Here is a 20,801-nt window from a genome sequence, read left to right as displayed (position 1 = left end):
GAACTTACATTTTTTTAATAACCCAAATACTCGTTATATCGCTGATGAGTTATAGAAGCTCATACGTTTTAACACCAGCGAAGAATTATAAATCAGAGATAATGTAAAGAAATAATTTAGATGTGGAAATAATTCATGGTTCGTAACGGAAAGTATATCAAAAATATATGTGTTATCGTCGTGTCGCTCGAATTTCCATGTTGGGGTGTGTACATCGTGGTGTAAGACAACAATTTCAATCCGAATAACCATAATGCGATCACATCCCTCGTAATTAATTGCATTAAAATACGTCTCCAAAAGTGATTTCGCATTTAGCTCATACCCCAAACAAAGATAAGTCATTGTCATGTTTTTGTCTAAATAAACTGCGTGACAAATATACTCCAGTTTTATAAATAAAAACCATACCGAATGCTGTGCTGTTTGTACAGTATGTTTTATACTATGAAATAACGAACTGTGTCGTCTGTGCTGTCGAACGTTCAATCATTGCTGTCATAGAACCTTTTTCCGCCCCACACACATATTAGATTTCTATATATGGACTACATTCGGTGAAGGGTATCGTGGATTTAGTACAATATTTGTTGTACGTGGAAGAGTATTTCATTCGTTCCGAAAAGTGGTTTTCTGTTGACGTGGATGCTTCTAGAGTCGTTGGTTGCACTGAATATGTACGTGTCTTTGATTGCACATTATTACGTACAGAGAAGCGAAGCTTTTAAAATTAAGTGCTGACTATTATTTACTGGTTGGGAGTAATGTACGTTATAAAAGCTAAACAGAAAGAACAAACACAAATTCTGTCGTTTCTTTCTCTTTCACTTCCGAGGATGTGCTACCAACACCACAATGCTGAATGATTAATCATTTTGTAATCAAAAGAAAATTTTTACATTTAAAATCCAACTCTTTCATTTTTTTATTTATTTAGAAGCAAAACTTTTTGAAAGTCTGACTGTGACATTGTTACATATTGGCGTGACTTCTGCATTAAATAATCATATATCCAGCATAGAACCCATATATATGTATAGATATCACAGAAATTTGGTCTTATTGTTCATTTCTGTTGTTTATTTTGTATTCAACTTTATTGCAGAGCAATTTCCAAAATAATTTAAGGCAAAATTTAACTGACAACAAATTTTTGGGACTGTCTTCTCTCTGAAAACTTTACACCAAAACTTTATTGGACTTTCGGAAAGTTTTAATGAAGCTTCACATCCTAACCAATTTATAATGTAAAATATATGCGGTTCCAGATATAGCAGACGACCACTTGGCTGCATTTTTTTTATGGATATATCAAAATCTAAATTGTTATTTTAATGAATTTACGAGAAATTATAAGCCGAAAATTTAAAATTAAAAAAGTTTAATTTGATATTGTGATGGATAATAAAATTTTTTGGCTTAGTCCGAGGGGAAATCCATAAGTATTAATTATGATTAGATTCAAAATTTTTCGTCATTCAAACACCTTCAACGGGCGTCTAAATATCTGTTGTCAATAACGACAGAAAGAGCTCTAGCTATCGTCGTCTTATAGCAAAATGTATTGATAAAACGAATGAAGTTAAAGATTTTATTTGAGTCTCTCAAAAATAGTTAAATCAAATGAAGTAGTAGATTCAATCAATAATGGTCCCAATGGTATGCTTGAAGAAACGTGATAAAAGATTGTAACCGGACGCAATAGGAGTATTGTAGGCCCTTCGATTCCTTATTCCAAATCCAGTAAAACAAATTTCTAGGACGTCTGGATCAGGAGATAGACCCGGTTCTAGGTTATTTGTCTCGCTCACACCAGTTGAATTCCCAATTAAGTTAAAATAGGTCTAGCTCCTGATCCAGACGTCCTAGATCAAAATCTTCTAGAATCAACTGTTGTCCACATTAGTGGATCTCCTGTACAATCATCAAGTTCCAAAAAGATTATTTAAAAAAAAGTCGACGAGTGGTAGAAATAGATTGCAGCCAAATCATTGGTTACTGGTATTTATTTCCCAAAATACTTCAATCAAACCTCGGATTTTCCTCTCAATCGAATTCAATTTGTGTCATCACCAAAATAATGAGATACATGATAAACAAGTCAACTATAAAATGGATTTCGCTGTTATAAATGCTGCTAAATGTTGCTAAAATGAGAAACAACAAATTCAATTACGATAAATACGAAATTAGTTCATAACTCATCATTAATGTTAACTCTGTGTTATTTGGAAAATACTCTTCGCATTATTTACACATTAAAACGAGACCACAATACCTAAAGCAAGGTACTGCGGTTGAATCGATATATATGTTTAAATTCTGTATATACACCCCAACAACAGCACCCAAACCCATAACTATAGCTTGGAAAATTATTAAAATATTAAATACTAATTAAAATCTCATTTTCTCTCTACGAAGATAAGGTAAAGGCAGCCATTTCATTTGCAGCAAAATGGCATCCAAAAATGGTTTTTCGGTTGTGTTGATACTGAGTTATGTATTAGATGGTTTTAATGAACAACCCTGCCAGGGTGAACGAAAAATGGTTCATTTTAACATCTTTATCGCTTATAGATCAGTGAGTCGTGAATCTTACAAAACTGTTAGAAGTCATCCGACCGTATAAAACCTTCAGTTGGCAATTTCAGTTATTTTTTTATTCAATTTGTAAAATTCACAGCTGACAAATGGACTGTAATAATTCGAAAATTGAAAAAGCTGACAATGTAACAACCTGCGATATGGAAGCGTATCTACAATCTGGTATACAGTCGCTTAGTGTGAACTGTACAGTAATGTCGTTTGATGTTCAAATATTAAGCTCCAAAGCTGTAAGTCTTAAATTGTGAAGCTACTTTTTCTTTCTCACAGAAGTATTGGTCATAGAAGAAGATTTACTTGTCTAACCTCGCAGCCTCACAAACATATTCCGTCTACTCACTGTCAACTGTTTCGATTTTAATTTGTGATCATTGCTTCTCTGAAATCGTCTCTGAAATGGTTTTGCGGTTGAAAATATGAACCATATCCAAATACACATAAAACTAGTATATCATGCAAGCCTATCTTCAGACTGATTAATCCGAGCAGTTTATATTCCTTTATAATTACTATTTCTAAAACAATTGTTCAACAACCACAGGCAAAATATACTCTAATATGGTTCATATCATGGTTGTGCTGTTTACAGCGAATTGAATTTATATTTTTGGTTTACAGTGGATGCTTTATGTTTAATTAAACAGTTTATCTGGGTTATAATGAGAATGGTTCAAAGGTTAAGGTATTTTGTATGTTATGCTGTTGTGGAATATCGAACAATACCGTAATGGTACAACTGAGCTTCAGCTATTTAATGTTGTGTGTGTACAGCAACATTATTTCCATCGTTATTATAGATTAATATCGGATACTACGTTGTTTGTGGTAAATTGTGCAGATAAATTTGCTGGAAATGCTCTCTATCCAATCAGCTTCATTTAGTCTTTCATTCATGTGCTTTTTGAACGGTTGTGCAAAAAAAAATTATCATTATCCTCATTAGACCGGATGGTCGGTTTTTGTCGTTAAACCAATCTACTTTGTTTGACCTTTCGCGGACACCAGTAATATTTTCGAATCTATTACTTTTTGACAAGATTGAAACCAAATCTTTTACTTCATTAGTTTCGACATGCACTTTTTGTATAAAAGACCACCTTAGTCAGAGCTGACATTTATTTTTATAGTCGTTGTCTATACAGATGACAGATGACTTAGCTGGCATTAGACTGTTCTGGAAAAAACGACACAACTGTATAAGATGCAATTCAAAACTGCTGCACAAAATAATATTAGATCATTTTTTATCTCATTGTCATGGAATTGAAATGTGAGCTTTCCATACATATTCCACCATCCGCACACCTTAAAGAGATAATAATGTTGCTGAAAATGTACCCATTCAGGATACACTTTATCTAAACTACCGAGTCGATACGCAGAATAGAATTGCCTTAATGCTCATTCAATATTCATAGATTTTTAAAAGATTACCTGGGTTTCGGTTTATACAGCTATATATGAGCGTCGTATCTATACGTATAAAGCACAGCCTAACATGCATTAAATGAAATCCCAGAAAGTTTTAATGGATTAAAATTTGAATATTTGAGATAAATGAATTATTATTTTTGGGATAAAAGATATGATGTGCGCGCCATTTATATATGGTGACGAAAGATAAATGTATAGATGGCACATTTATACAAACACCTTTATTTTCGGGGTAATGGATAGAACAATGGTTTCCGTTCGGGTACGAAGCACTTTCGAATTGAATTCAGAAAATATCGTTTCATCCAGAGCTGCTTCTCACACAATATTTCGATGATTTAATCGCGGTAAAGGTAAAAAGGAGTGTAAGAAAGTGGCAGCAATAATTATATGATCTTTTAGTCTAATTGATATTTGAAAATTTCGGAAAATTATTAATGACTCGTAGGTTTGGGAAAATGTAAATACGATAAATTGAGGGATTATTTTGCGGACCTCTACAAATCACGAAAGGATTCGCAAAGCAATAATTTTGGATTGCAAAACCCTTGTTGCTTTTCGGTGTAATTTTGTAATTAAATTTTCATCAAATTTTAAGTGTATAAGAAATGGTCAGTGATGATTATGGCATAGAAAGACCTTTTCTGTATAGTTTATAGCATTTGCAGCTTCATTGGCTAGTGCTTGATAGAAAATCGTTTTCTTCCGTTGAAATAACATAAATGTTTACGAACGTCTGCGCTTATTTTTGACGTCCTTGTCGATAATAGATGACTAGCTTTTACTTCAATATTTAATTCAATATTCAATCTCACTGCAGGGGACGTCAGTAAAATTTAGACATGACTTAGCTACAGCTGTTTTTCAGCTGGTCTATCTATACAAACGTCCTATACGTCTTTATCGAGGTCTTTATACAGTTTTATCACCATAACTATACACCAGTGGACGAGCTGAAAAACATCTGAAGCCAACTCATGTCTAAATTTCACTGACGTCCTCTGTGGCCAATGTGGCACGAACTTTAGTAGACTATCCATCTCACGCAATATGCGTTCATAAAGAAACGAAATCGGTTTTTTATTCACCTAATCGGCGCCAAAGTTTATTCGTTCAAATAGAGGTGGAAATTCTCTGCAATTTCGTGTAGCAATAAATCAGTTGATGAGGTCTCGTAAACAATTTCTATCGACAACGTTTTCTGTATCTTCATTTCATTAACTTATTTCACAATATTCATCAGACCGATTCAATTTAACGAATTTACGGCGTGATAAATTTGATCCTTTGTGCTGTATACTTTTGAGGACAGACAAACATTCGCAATGAAAAATTTGCGAAACATTATTTTCCCGCTAGACAGAGACCATTTAGGATTAAATGATATAATGCTTATGATGACAATGCTTGTTTTTTCGTAAATCTATTACCAATAGTATAATACAGTGTCTCGACTCGCGCCTAAACTAGTCTAAGGCCATAATACTTCAAATACTCAATTACTTAATCCTACCATCCTAGTGCAATGAGCTAAAATATCTCGACAGCATGATAAATACACTACATATTCGACGTGACAATAGGAATACAATCCATTTATCATTTTCCGGTTATGCCATCACTAGCTATTTTCTTCAGTGCCTTAAGACAACAATGGGAATCGGAACATGATTTCGTATATCGCCGTATAAAATGCTTATGGTTTCTTAAGCTTAACTTTAATACGAAATTTATAGCGAAAATCCGCTCATACAACAAATAATCCCGGTGTATGCGAGAGTGACAAATAGCATTTCGCATTTTTCGTACACATTCCTCGTGTAAGTATGTTATGGCTCTATTTTCCAGCAAAATTTTCGTTTGTGAAGACTTTGTGATTGCAGATAGAAAAAAAAGTTGGAAAACAAAAGGAAAAAGAATTATAACAAATGGTAGTACAGACTCAGATCCATTAATCAATATTCTGTTGTTTTTTTTACGTTTCGCGAGAAATACCTACTTCAGTTCAAACGTATACGAGGTATATTTTTGTGTGTCACAAGTTTATAGTGGCATTTCGGTGGCATCTACGCCAAGGCTGTAATAGAAAACTTTCTGTTGTTGTAGCTTCTGGTCGGAACAATACGTGAAATAATTCAGAATTAATATACTGAATGACTTATGGGCCATGTTGGGGCAAAAAAAAATATGAAAAGAAATGGAATTCTAAAAGTAATGTTTCAGCTTTTACCCAAAAGATATATTTTAGCTTTGTAATAAATGTCAGTTCCAGTCGTCAGCAGGTGGTCAGTGTTGGATTTAATATTTTCATTTTACATTTCGAAGAGGATGTTCCCACCCACAAAACTAATTTTCCACCATGACTCTGTCTGATGCGTTTTTTTTTAAACTACGACTCCAAGCGGACAAGATTTTACTAGGAAGATTGCAATTTTCACTTATAAGTTGACGTAAAACGTAAATGGAAAATTTACAGATGATTTTTAACTTTCACAACATGCATGAAAACGTCACTAACAATTTTTTTCCCGGAACTGGAAAATAGTTTTTACGGCCGGAAAAGCCATTTATAAAAAAATGTGGAATATCTTCGAAAATAACTTATCTTGTTGAGCAAATTTTCTTGTTATCGAGGTCATAGCTTCAAGCCGATATTTCATGAAAGATTTTTTTTGAGGCACCAGAAATGAAGTCGTAGTAACACATTCATTATACATTTCCACATAATTTTTGAATGTTGAAAAGATTCCAAAGGTATAAACTCGCTTCCCGAAAGCCATGATAAATTTAAAAGTCATGAGTTAAAGTTACACTAGCCTGCAGATCTTATTTTTTGTCGATCGCGTGACCTTGCGACAGTATAAAAATGTTCTGACTTACCACTCCATTTTCTTCTATGCTTGGTGCTTTGATTGTATTTGATCTGAGTTGTTGTGAATTATAATCAATGAAATACGTAATGGTTACCAAGGTAACGTTCATTAAGAACAGCAAAATTAGATTTACATTTTTGATAGACCATAAATAGCAGAAAACAGACAACATCCCAAATCTTAAGAATCGTTGCGGATATCCTTCCAAGTCTTCTTTATTTTTGCTATTTTATGCACGAAAATGAAATTATTCATTCGTAACGTCCGCAAGTTGATATATTGAACAACATTTCTCACCTTTTCGCAAAACGAAAAGAATAGAAAACGAAATTCTGAATAAATATCCAAATTTCAATTTTCTTTCGTGTAAATAGAAAAATTATCTCCGGTTTACATCGGAACTTGCTGTTCAGGCTCACTTTGTTTGTTATGCACGACAAACAATCCAGAGTTAATGGCATTACCCTGGCATAACGCAATTAAATTATTTGGAATAACTAATACGGTAAAATTTAATTTTCTCGTATATACACTCCTCCGCACAAAATCGAAGGAAATGAACAAATTCAGCTCTTAGAGAAGAAAGACAACGTGAGGAAATAATTTCATCCGAAATTTCTTAAATGTTTACGCTGTATTTGCAGAACCTGTTAGTATCTCGTAAGATGGCATCTCAGCAGAAAACAATGTAAACTACGAAATTTAATTTCAATATTACGTGTAAACGCATATTTTAAAAACTGTAAGCACTAAAAGCTTCCAGCAGCCATTGGCAAAATTTCTGTTTCTAGTTATTTATGTAAACTAAGCATCTTATTTACTTATTCGTTCAACTTAGTTGCTTTACTTATTTTACAACTTGATAGAATAATCACATCCACATCCACGTGAAATTTGTTCAAATCTCTATCTCTTGATTTCTCGAAAGCTCTGTACCACTAACACACATAATATTCACATCCATTTTGTGAATTGTATACCCTTCTCGGTAAAATCTTTCAATTTTCTTCACTGGAAATCCATCAATAGTTTTGAATTCGTCGAGCTATTCATCAAACTTAAAAGCGAATTACTCAAAGCAGCATTTCCATCTTAATAAACATTATTATTGTGTGAAAGCTCCTTTCCACTTGACCAAATACCAATGCCGATAATATTTTGTCGAAAGGCTATTCATTTGCTAAATTACATTTTCTAATGTACACGTAAACACTTCGAATAATTCACAAGCATGTACAGATTCAGCTTCTGGAATTCGAAGCAAACGTTGCTGATAGACGTTATCTTTTCAACATTTGTAATGAAGTAAAATTAACAAATTGGGTCAATTTCTATCAGTGTAATGCAGCTTGCTTTGGAATACTATATAATCTATCTTCGGAATAGTGGTACAAAAGTTTCTGCATTCATGCAATATTCAATAGATAAATGCCATTTAATATACAAATCTATCATAAACTTGCAGTGTATTTTTATACATAGCTTCATTCATAACTAAATGCAAAAAGAACAATTCATAAACTTTACTAAACTGAAAACATTCACTGCTTGTTATTGAGCTGAATTTTGTTGTGATAAATTTTAATTGAATTGAAAGAATGGATTAAATGAATTAAATTGTTCGAATCATTTTATTAAAAGTCTTCAGGGAAAATTGATTCAGTTTACTGAGAGGGAATTATAAGTTCCAACAATTTCTATTGGAATAATTCTATTTTTATTCTACATGCATGTTACCAATGCCTATGAATACAACATCACGATACGTACGTATATTTGTATGTATGGACTGGACACGCAGATACCGCATGTGGAATGATTTGAATTGGGTTGAAATTGGCGGATCTTATAACTCCACCGGTGTACACAAAAAAAAATCAGCGAAAAATTTGTATAATTATTCGAACCGAATTCAAGTACACTCAAAAACATCTGGACATTTTAATAAATTACTTTTCCCAATAAAGCCAAGAGAAATATTGAAAAAAAACCTTTGTTCTAGTTGTCTTTGACAGCAATTGAATCGGGAGTCAAATAAAAATATCAAAAATAATAATTTATTTCATCCGAAAAATTTAATACGGAAGAAAAGTATGGTTGTCGGTTCGATTGAGAAGCCAAAATAACATATGTTACTCGCATATATACCTACATTAAATATAAAGACTTCCAATAAAATGTTTGCTTCGAGCTTAATCAGCTGGAATGTGCATTGAGCCATCAGGGCGATATATTTTCTTTATATTTTTATTGCCAGCGGTCGATTCAATTTGTACAATTTTTCTGCACAAAAATTCGCCTTTAAATTTTATTGTTAGTGGTGAGCAATCGAATTATGTTTGAACTTTAAATTAACCTTATACATAAACGACATGCGCGTAAAAATATAAAATGAAATCTGTCACTTCTTTTGTTAGTGTTTGGATATGGAAATCTTATACTTCTTTAGTTCTAATACATATTTTGCTATAAAAGCAAGGCTAGTCACGGCTGATTTCCTATATTATATCTGTGGTCTGATAACAGATGTGTACTACGTTACAAACGCTGCATTCGCACACGCTGCAGAGAGACATAGTAAGAGAATTTGACCGATTGAATAGAATGAAACTACAAATTCTGTTAATGCAATAAATATCCTAAAAACTTGCTGGGTAAATCACCTATATAATCGAGTGTAGTGTTATATAGTAGCGTTGTTATGCTATGTATATAGTTCTTTATGTATACATTAGTTATGGGTGATTTGCCCTCAACAAGGTTTAAAATTACATCAGTGAAATTAGTGTGGATTAAACTTCTTGGATTGATTCTGTTTGAGTTTGAATTATCAAAAAGTCATTATGAATTTTGTAGTTTTGGTGGAGGTATAAGTTAAATACGTTTTTGAACAACGTGAATTAATCTGTTATGGACGGTTATCATCTGTTATCAGGAATGTATGACAAGCTCTAACTAATGCCGAAGTAAAAGATTTGAAATGAAAGTCTTGAAAATATTTAGATAAAGTGAGGTAATAGATCAGATGGTAAAACGGCTGATATGCTTGCTGAAAGGTTTTTAAAATTCAGAATTTATACGTAAAGTCGAGAAAATTTGAATATTTGACCACATAAATTCAAAAATCAAATTAAATGCTCAATTTATTACACCAAAAACTTCATTTGGAAAATTTACGTTCTCAAACCATTATTAAAACCATTAATTTAATGCAAAACGTAGAAGATATCCACTTGAGACAGTACACCCATTTTATGGTTAAAATAAATCTGGTGAATGCGATCAACCGAATTCGAAATCTTTTTTTTTCTCTTTATTCAATATTACCGTAAGTTAAATTGCGTAAGTTTTCAACCGACAACAGTGTTAATAACTATGAGAAATCGTTCTGGGGATTTAAAGCTTTCTCCGGTTATTCTAACATCCTTTTCGGCAACGTCATTTCATGTAACTGTTTTGTGCGTGAAAATTTATTCAATTGCTAAGCTGACAGGATGTTTGGCATTAATGTGAATACATAATTTCAATTGAACCATAACGGTGTTAGTCATTTGTGTACCTGTTTTGGACGATTGATTTTAGGCAATTTCGCGGATTGTAGGCCGAACGAAGTGAGGTCTACAAGCGAAAGTGCCTTAAATCAACCGTCCCAAACAGGTGCACATGTGAGTTTTCATGCAGAGGGCCGGAAACCCGAGAAAATTCGAAAAATTGCCCTCATTTTCGGCCCCGAAGCATGAAATATTCTTTTCATCACACGAACTACGAAAATTGTAATTTTCGGTTCCCAAACGGGAAGCGAAAGTAAAAAAATGCAAGTTATGTATCGAAATCGGTTAATACATAATACGAAAGTCTATGTACATAATGCGAAAGTCGATGTACATAATGCGAAAGTCAAATCTTGTCAAGTTGTTTACTTTGATCAATATTGAACAAACCGTGCGCCAGTGCTCTGATTAATGTTAACATACAAAGTTGATGACGAATAATTCAAAGGATATTGTTGTTGTTTTTACGACCTATGCAACCTATGCGATTGCGGCCCTTGCCTTCGGCGCGGGCAGCAACTCTCGCACACGGCTGAATTTCTTTACTTTCGTCCCTTGTGATCCAAATAACTATTCATGAAGGAATAGACCAGAGGTTTTTGTTAATACATTCAATAGATCTGTTTAATACCCCGGGGGTGAAAAAATGAAAAAAGAGAGTGAACTTTGTTGATATGGTTTCTTTTACGGGATTTCTTCAATATTAACCCCATACAAGAGCAGCGGTATTGCCGTGAGACAGTTGTATCGTCTGTGTATTTACCAGAACCAAATCGATTGAGCGTCAGATACGGCTAGTCGTCAAATCGCACTGCGATGTTGTTATCGGCGAAAATCTATTACATCAAATGTTTTGTTTTAAATAACGAAACATTAGATGTAATAGATTTTCGCCGATAACAACATCACAGGACACTATCAGTCTGTAAAAATACCGAAAATCCGCTCATCTTTATATCATGTTTAGCCATTGATAACAACTAACGGGCGCAGCTTAACTATGTCAATTAATTTATTATCATCCGAGTACATGGCAACTGGCAACATTCATTTTCGAACATAAATCTCTGACTATTTAATTCGACTAATATTAATGAAAAATTAACAGATATATGGTCGGAATGACTGGTGTAATCGTACGAAACGATAGCACGATGCCAATCTATTAATTTTAATTTAGATTGATTTATTTCATTAATTTGTCTTATTCAACAAAAGTCAACATTAGAGTCCGCATCATATACAATATATAGACAACACATATCAGGGAATAGAATCGACCAAAAATCAACCAAAATATTTGTGAATTCATTCAATTGAACAACAAAGTTGTCTTGTATATTAATGTTGAGATTGTTAGTGCGATTATTCCTGGCATTTATTCTCATTTTTATTTACAGACTGGCTTGGTATGTAAATTTCCTATCCATCTTAATTTTCTTAAAAATGATTTTGCAAAAGGGAAAAAAAAGAGATTCGAATAACAAAAACATCATGTTTCCTTATCGCGCGGCATGTTCGCTGTTTTCCTGAGTTCAACGATATGTACGACTGAGAGTATATGTATTCACATTATCACATTTAAATCAAGCAAAAGAAAATAAATGCTTAAATATGCGAAAATATCTCCAGTCTTTTTATCTCTGTTCATTTTAGTAAAAGCGTAAAGTGAAACCATCTCCCCGTCTGTCATATTATATTCAAGAAATTTGCCTTTTTATCGCATTTCGCTAAAAAAAAAATCTTTTTCCGCGAGAAAAATGATCATAAATTGGATAAATTTTTCGTGGAAATGTTTGTGTAAATCATGGATCCAAAAATTATTATTGAAATGAACAAATGTTTAGTTTGCTTATGCACATAAGTACCCATCATTTGAATGTACATTTGGATAGTAAAATAAATAATAGGAAAAAACGAATTACCTTGCAAAATGTATCTTTATGGTAAAATCCAAATATTATGTAAAAATGCGTCGAACGATTTTTTTTTTATAACAAAAAAACTGGTAACATAAACCGAGTGTACTACACGTTCAATATGTGTATTTTCACAGAGTTATGTGTATGGATTTTTCGCTCAACACACAATTTATATGGTTTTTCTCTTACAAATCGACCAAATTCAAATGAAAACACGGAACAAATATTCTATTTAAACACAACTTTGTCACAACTGCTCCGTTGAAAACTCGTCTATGTTTGTTTTTCCCTTTCTTTTTTTAATTTTTCTACAATAAATTCAATTAATTTTCCCAGCTTTCCTTAAAAGCAACGTAGAAACAACAGATTTTTCTCAATAATATTTGAATTTACATCAAAAAAAATATTCTTTTTATTAAACAACACTGCGACGCTGTGTATATGAACGAATATTTGTGCACCGTACACGTAGAGAGCCTTGCGGGAGATGATATCAAATGTAAACTGAACTGAAACGAACGATGAAATCTCAGAGGATTCGACAATGGGTACACACCGTACGAATGTGGAATGGATGGAACTACACAAAAACGATAGTCGAAAGATGTATGTACCAAGCATGGGGATATTCAAAGAAATCGAAAGAACATTTTTTTTCTGTTCAAATTCGTTTATTTGTATGTTATGCTTTGGTTGTAGTGGTTGCGTTTTCCGTATCTTTTGTTTCATTTTTTCTTATTTGAGAAAATCACATCTGGAATTTTAAATTTCATGATGTGCAATGTTCCATATAAATTTGATAATATTTATCGCCATTACAATTTGTTTTTGTTGGAGCAAGAAATGTGTTTATTTTAAAAATTTGGTGTTTGTATATTTTCAAACTAAATTTGGAATAATATGCAGAGCATTAAATGAAAGCTGTATGTATACTTTTGCTTAGTATTTCTTTATTTCCTTCAAAATTATTCAGTTGCGTCTTAAATGTACTATAAAGTAAACAAGTAAATAAATTGGATCCCACATTAAGTCGAAAGATTAAGAAAATATTATTGAGACGTCCCCTAAAGAAAGAAAAATTGTTGAACAGCATCAATGGCAAACGTTTTTTTTATGTCTCTTTCGTTAAAGACGTAATTTATTTCAGTTTTTATTCGATAAATTAACGTCTGCGTAAAAATAGGAGAGTGCAATTAACTTAATTTGACCATCAAAAAAAGTTTCTTTTTTATAAATATTTATATTCAAGACATGTAGACAAGAGAAGTTACTGAAGAAGAAGAAAGGTCTGATAGAAAACAAAACAATGCGATGTGGAATGCCTTGTTAGTTGGAAGTACATGGAGTGTGGAGACTTTTGGGGAGCGATCTAAAAACATTAACAAATATGATAAGATCAAATTAGTCAGATCAGGTTCATATTCAACATAAATAACTAGATCTGCTTCAGGTTGACCTGAAATGTTCCAAGCAATTTTTTCAGTTTCAATTTTTTTAACATACATTTTATTATATAAAGGACCATGTTACCCAGAGGTTGTCATTATTTTTGTCGTGGTTATCGATAACAGATGTTTAGCCGTATGTGACAGGTCAATTGTATTTACCTACCCCACCTACTTCCATTGGGTATTTCCTTCTTTTGGTCACTTCCTCGAGTTCTAATCAAGTTCAGAAAACGCTTAAGTGAAGCAGGTCTTGAGATTGATCATCAAGTTTACCTTGACAATCTAACGCACTTCACCCATAAATTCTACACTGACAAAAAAGTTTAGAAAAACTCAGCTGTTGCAGGTTACTTTGTCTCAAGGTAATCTACAATAGCTGCCACAGCTGTAGTGCCCCATACAAACAATACAGCTGTGGCAGATAATGTGGATTACCTGGAGAAAAAGTTACCTGCTACAGGTGAGTTTTTCGAAACTTTTTTGTCAGTGTAGATGAAACCTCGCAGCTGCCGAACCTGCAAATATAATAATCAAATCTGCTACTTTCTCTATGTGTTTTTGACGAATCTTGTACTTCATTAGATGTAAGATACGTTTTGCCAGAGCTAACCGCTCATTTTTCTCATCGCTGTAAGTAACAGATGACATATGATGTCATCTAACTTACTCTTTAATTAAAATGTCATATTGTTTGGTTTCTACTAGCTAGAATAGCGACCTCCAAGCTTCCGCGAGCCACCACTAAGATCAGTAAACTGTAACAAATTTCATTGTGTAAACGCAAACTTGTCAATTAAATAAGAAGCTTCTACAAAGACAAGTGAGAGAAGTGAAAACGCAACACTCTGTTATCGTACGCCAATACAGCACTGGAAAATGCTGGTGATCGTGATTTTTAGAGGTCCCCATATTCATTACTATAATACAGTTGCAGTACCTGCGTTATTCAATGGCTTTTCTTAGTATTATACCATACTCGATAGTTCATTGTTGTACACACGTAAGAAATAAATAAAATAAAATAAAAATAAAAAAAATTGTAAACAAATTTCTCAAAACAGGTTTCAAATTCATAGTAGGTAAACCATAATTGTTCACAAAAAAAGGTCTCGTATGTGCATAACAATAATGTTTTTTTTCTCGAGATGTTCTAAGAAATGGAAGTTGAAATACAGAAGAAATACGTATTCAGCAAAATAGAAGGAAAAACGATAAAAAAAAGTTAAGCCTACGTCTTTCTAACAGAGTTTGGCCTTCCAATTGAATATTAGAATTTCAAAAACGCAATTAAAAATTTTCAGATTCTTTTAAGACTCCCATTTTTCGACGGGGGTTGAAAACTGCAAATGTAAAAGGGCGAGCCACTTTCTGAACATGCGCTCCAAAGTCGTAATGAACATTTTGAGAAATTTCACATCTCCCAATCATTACATATATGTATACGTATACGGCATACAGGCATCATATATATGCGTACAACAACTATATGTACAAATGCGAATATATATGAGTATGCCGATACTATTTAGCCATCCAACAAAGAGTTTATTTCCGATGTATTTGCAAACAACCCCACGATTTCGCATATAGCATTAAATTATACTAATTTTTATGATGATTACATCAATTAAATCTCAAATTGAATGCCATGTTGTGGCTGTAAACACCAAATAAAGAAATGAACGGAGGAGGGTTTTCCACTTACTGTATAGTGATGCTTAGCAAGAAGAAAAAAAAAAGCAAAAGAAAAAGAAAAATGCTGAGCGTATCGCACATTTTTCATTCCGCATCTCAAACAGAAATCGAATCTTTTAGGCCTTTGTGGTACAATAGTCTATTATTGCAGATTTTTATTTTGTGAAATTAATGGATGAATGGATGAAACGTTCATCGTTTGAATCTTGTTGTTACCTGCGGGCGAAATTATTTTATATGTTACAAAGAACGCAAAAGCAAAGAGTATATAATTATCGTAATTTTGCACGTCAAAGGTATTCATTTTACGATTATAAACCATGGTGATCAGAAGTATATCCAGCACGCGAAGCATATATTAAAATAACCAATTTATGGCGAGCTATTTAGGTATATATGAGCTAACTTATATGTTATAATATATCACACACGCTCTCGTCCAGCATGTAGGTTCTTTTACTTTTGATGTGTCTACAGCAATGAAGATTTTGGTATATATATACGGAGATCTTCGGAACCTTGTGTTCCAAATCGATTTATCAATAAGAGTAGACTCCAGTTGGCAGAGCTTTTTGTATTGAAACCACAAAGATCTTGCTGAAATTTAAACATTTTTGGTTGTTGTTTTACAACCGAACCAAAAATGGTTTTTTGATGCAGAAAAAGAATTATTTGAAACAAAAACAAAACCACAACATATTTGAAATTTAAATGATAAAATAATACTGAACCGAAATCGTGTGATATTCGCAACAACAAAATACTTTAGATGTACAAACTAAAATTATTCGTTGTTCTTGATTTCTTGTACAACTTTATTTCGAACATTTAAAATTTAAAATATAAATAAAAATCAAAGTGCTGTGGGATAGCGAAGTCATAAAAATTGTCTACTTCTGGTAACACGCAAAAAATTCTCACTTAACCGAGAACTAATCTGGATGACTCTACCACCTGGGTCTGGGTATGCATGCATATGCAGTGAGAATATCATAAGTTATCGAATCTATTACTGGTCTAAGTATTTTCGACAAATTGAAATAAAATCTTTCGCTTCATTTGTTATACAATTGAAATCTTTTTGCAAAAGATGACGTAAAGTAAAGCTCATTATTAATTTTTGACGCAGTTTCCATTAACAAATGATGTAACTGTACCAGAGTAATAGGTGCTTTTTACACACTATATGTGATTGTCAGGCCGATGTTGACAATTCACATGACGTGCATAAAATAGTATATTATGTCACTAGGATCAAAAAGGTGTATGTTTGACCCAGGTATTTACCACCGTGATCAAAAATTACACCCTTCTGGTCCGAGTAATACATGCTACTTTATATTCCGGCGCATCATCATCATCATCATTCCGAAGAAAAATTGATACAATTGGGACAAAAAAACGGGAGAAACTGTTTTGGCTCTCTATCTGATAAGAGAATATAACGTTTTTGGTCGACCTGATTTTAAATGGATTTTGTGCCACGAGAATTGAAATACGACTCTTTTCAGCACTAATTTTAGTGTTGTAAAGTGACTTATTTCAGCACCCGTTTGATGGGATGTTTCAACACTCAAAGCAGTGTTGTTATGGAATTTGTATGAGTTATTACAACATTCGTTTTAGAAAATGCAAAGCAATGTGATCGATCAAATTTGAAGAGTGATTGTTTACCATGAAAATTATGATTTTTTGTTCATTTGTCTATTTCAATTCTCGGTTGGCACAAAGCATGATGTGTTACACGTATTGTAATGAGATTTTTTCAGCACACGACCCAATTTTCCTTACTCGCTCCGCTCGTAAGGAAAACTTGGGTCTAGTGCTGAAAAAATCAACATTACAATACTTGTAACACAACATACTATTTCTCAACTCAGTGACGAAATGAGAAACTTTTGTTGTCTTTTTCGAGGAAATTGTTGTGAGCATGCACTTCGGTGATAAATGATTTTTAGAGGCACTGTATGTGTATTAATACAATTGTATTCGAGGTCGCAAACACATCTGGTTCATAAAAAGCATTTATCACCGAGATGCATACCAACAACGTTTTTCGCAAAAAAGCCAACGAAAATTTTACTTTTCGTTCCTGTGTTGAGAAAAATAATTATTAAAATAAAAAAAAAAAAACAAAATTCAAGAACATAAGTAATAAGTTTTCCAATCGGAACAATATCTGCTATTACATCACATCTATGTAAAACGGCGCATTAAGGGTATATAGGACCGATTGAAAAATTAATTACTTCGAAGTAAATTCGTCATCATGAGCCCACGGGCATTTTCGTTTCACTCAAATCCGTCGAGTAAAAAATTAATAATTTTTTGTTTGTTTCCAAGTCTAAGCGACTCCTACGACAAAACCACATTTTTCGTCTTCCGTCAACGCACTTCATGCAAAAGTGTTTTGAGTGACAGCTGCCAAATGGAGTACTATTTTGTATGAAAAATTTTTACAATTTTTTACATTACCAAAATTTCTTTAACACATTGTCCGGTTTCAGTACTTTATTTAGATTACCTCTCATGCTTGAAGTGCGTTGCTTCCGTAGATATCGTCGACACACGCATTGCATCTGGTGCTGACCAGCGCCATTCCATCCAATTGCTCATCATTTACCTGTGTACTGATGATTCATTTAAAAATTTTACTGTCTTTTTAGCACTGTTTTCAGTCTATTAATTGAATCGGGCGACATTTTCAATTTCGAAGCCAGTAAAAACGTTACTATCATCCAATATTGGTACATTTTAAAATAGAAAAAATGTTTTCTTTTTACTACATTTTCTCTCATTAAAAGTAACCATGTAACCAACGCGACACTAAAACTCATATACCACCCTTAATGCTATATAGTTTTCTACTCTTTTCCTCTTAAATATTTATTGAACACCATAGTTTCTTTTTCGTTTGGCTGGCAAAAGCTATAAACTACAAAACCACATTAAAAGAAAGTTTGTTTAGTATGCACGCCACACTATACCAAACTTACTAGATATAAAAACAGCAAGAATTTATAGGTCACGATGTATCTTATAAAGGTAATAACTTATCAGACCAGAGTTCAACAATCACTGATAGTATAGGCATGAAAATTCATTCCGTTAAAAAGGAAGAGATTGAAAGAACAACATAGACGGTATGAATTATTGAGGAAAAAAACGCTGTCCTGACTCCATTCTTGCATGAAAGCTCTATCACATTATTTATACACCAGAAGCATAAGTAGAGAACTTGATGTACTATATACTATGTACTACGTTCAATGTATTAAGATAAAATTGAAGCTCAAAAAGTTCACCCAAAACATGCAATAAATTCCTTTTAAACATAATAAAATATGCAAATATTCTTTTCCCAGGAAAAGATTGTCTTTTAGTTATTTAGCATAAAAATCAGGCTACACCATTCATCCACAACATGAACAGAACACCGAAAATAAGCATTATTTCGTATGCACAGCCATACGATATAATATTATGCTACATACATGTATCCAACATCCATATGCATCGATTACATAAAAGACGACGGGAAAAATCTCATATTCTCCAAGTCATCGTTTAACGAATACATATTTCATTCCATAAGTACCTCGGGGATTTCGAAAAGAAAAATATGTTCGCGATTCTCCATTTTCCTCGGTTTCCGAATGCAAAGGTCGAAATTGAGGTTATTAAGTGAATTCATTAAATACATCATGTGCAATGTTACCCCCATTGAAATTTACATTTCGTACAGATTCGCATTGTAATAGTTTGGGAAAGTTAATGTATAAATTTAAATTTATACACAAAAAATGAGCTTTGCAGGCGTATGGCGACTCGTACGTACTGTAGACTGTAAAACACTAACCACTGATATAGACTTACCTTGCAGTTTCGCGTCGTTGACACAATACAATTTAGCCAACACAATTAACTCATAACTAAAAAAGAAGAGTGACGACAGCCATAGCACCTACAGCACTAACGGTTTTTCAACACACTTTTTCACTGCTTCCTGATTAAATTTTCCATATTGTGAATATCCAGATATCAACGCACTCCAATAACAGGCACAAGAAACAAATTTTGTTACCGGTCATTTTTGTAGAGAACGTCTGTAACGCAGTGGCCTATACCAAAAAAACTGAATTTATATAAGAATTTTAGACCACTGCGTCGTGAATGCCTCTTATTTAATTCTGTTCTCGTGCTTGTTCTTGGAGTGCGTTGCAGATATCCGATTCCCAATGTTAAAAAACCACTTCTTGTGAGGTTATCGAAATTTTTAGTTTAAATTTCTCAACGGAGTGGTAAAACAGAGAAGTACGTCGCGACACTTTATAAGTGCACTTTGTACGGGCCTAAAAAAGAAAACCAGACATAGGAGTTTCCAACAATGTAATATGGATAGTGGACAAGCAGTGAGCGTGTCTACGATGTTATTTATACGGTAAACTTTCGTAGTGCGATGTTTTTTTTGTTGATTTTTCTTTCCATTTTTAAGTTACTAACAAGGAAAACCACAAAAAAGAAAACTCTATCAAGAAATGAAGGAGTAGCTATGGTCATACCAAGCATAATTGTACAGAACTGTTTCATATAAAAGCTCATCACGTAATATCGAAATAAAACTTAATAAATCCCTTTCCAGTGTCGTTGCCAGAAAATTGTCAGCAATGTCTAACCTTTACCTTCTACAAATCCAATTATCCGGCATGAGGTGAGATCATTCGGAACTAAATTTATCTCTTGGCTGTGTTACACAACGGTTCTGAGAGAACCTCAAATTATACGTCAATTACGTCTGTCTCATGGATATGTAGTAGCAAACCATATGGCTATACGATTGGTTTCTATTAGATGCAACACACGAAGCATTACAAAATTAACTTTTACAATTTCAAAAATGTATTACATTGAGTATTCATCATTGCTAAATGGAGATATATTCATCGCCATCCCCTACATAATATCGATATGTGAAAACTTACGTTTTACTAAATTTCAAATAATAGTTCCAAGCTCATATTATATCCGTAGATATCACGGTGGTTATGAATGAATGAATGCATATACTTGGAATAATGTGCACCGACCACACATATTCCATGTGTAAATATGAATACGGCCAAAAACCCTAAATTCAAAATTTAATTTAAATCAACCCAGGTGCATGCTCGCTTAGCTCCACGTCTTTTAGTGAATTTATGGAATGGATACAACTAGTAACACACAGACAACATTTTCGAGCCGAGGGTGTAAATGTGAGGAAAGAGTCAT

General features: G+C 33.1%; 1 protein-coding gene and 1 long non-coding RNA gene across 3 annotated transcripts in view; one reads left to right on the top strand and one right to left on the bottom strand.

Moving 5' to 3' along the window:
- LOC119080931 overlaps positions 1-12,968 on the bottom strand; it is a 30,180-nt gene extending 17,212 nt beyond the window's left edge. Inside the window, exon 1 of one of the 2 annotated variants that reach the window (XM_037189549.1) lies at positions 12,391-12,968. The gene's annotated coding sequence lies outside the window, so the exon portion shown is untranslated. The remainder of the gene's footprint in view (positions 1-12,390) is intronic. The other variant, XM_037189550.1, reaches the window with a different exon arrangement.
- Positions 12,969-14,139: 1,171 nt separating this feature from the next.
- LOC119080927 lies at positions 14,140-20,801 on the top strand. The gene is made up of 3 exons (XR_005088403.1): positions 14,140-14,323; positions 17,491-17,495; positions 20,791-20,801. It is a non-coding gene; the product is annotated as an uncharacterized LOC119080927 (long non-coding RNA).

The sequence above is a fragment of the Bradysia coprophila genome, unplaced genomic scaffold (assembly GCF_014529535.1).
Source record: "Bradysia coprophila strain Holo2 unplaced genomic scaffold, BU_Bcop_v1 contig_350, whole genome shotgun sequence".
NCBI lineage: Eukaryota > Metazoa > Arthropoda > Insecta > Diptera > Sciaridae > Bradysia > Bradysia coprophila.
This window is presented reverse-complemented; position numbering and strand designations above follow the sequence as displayed.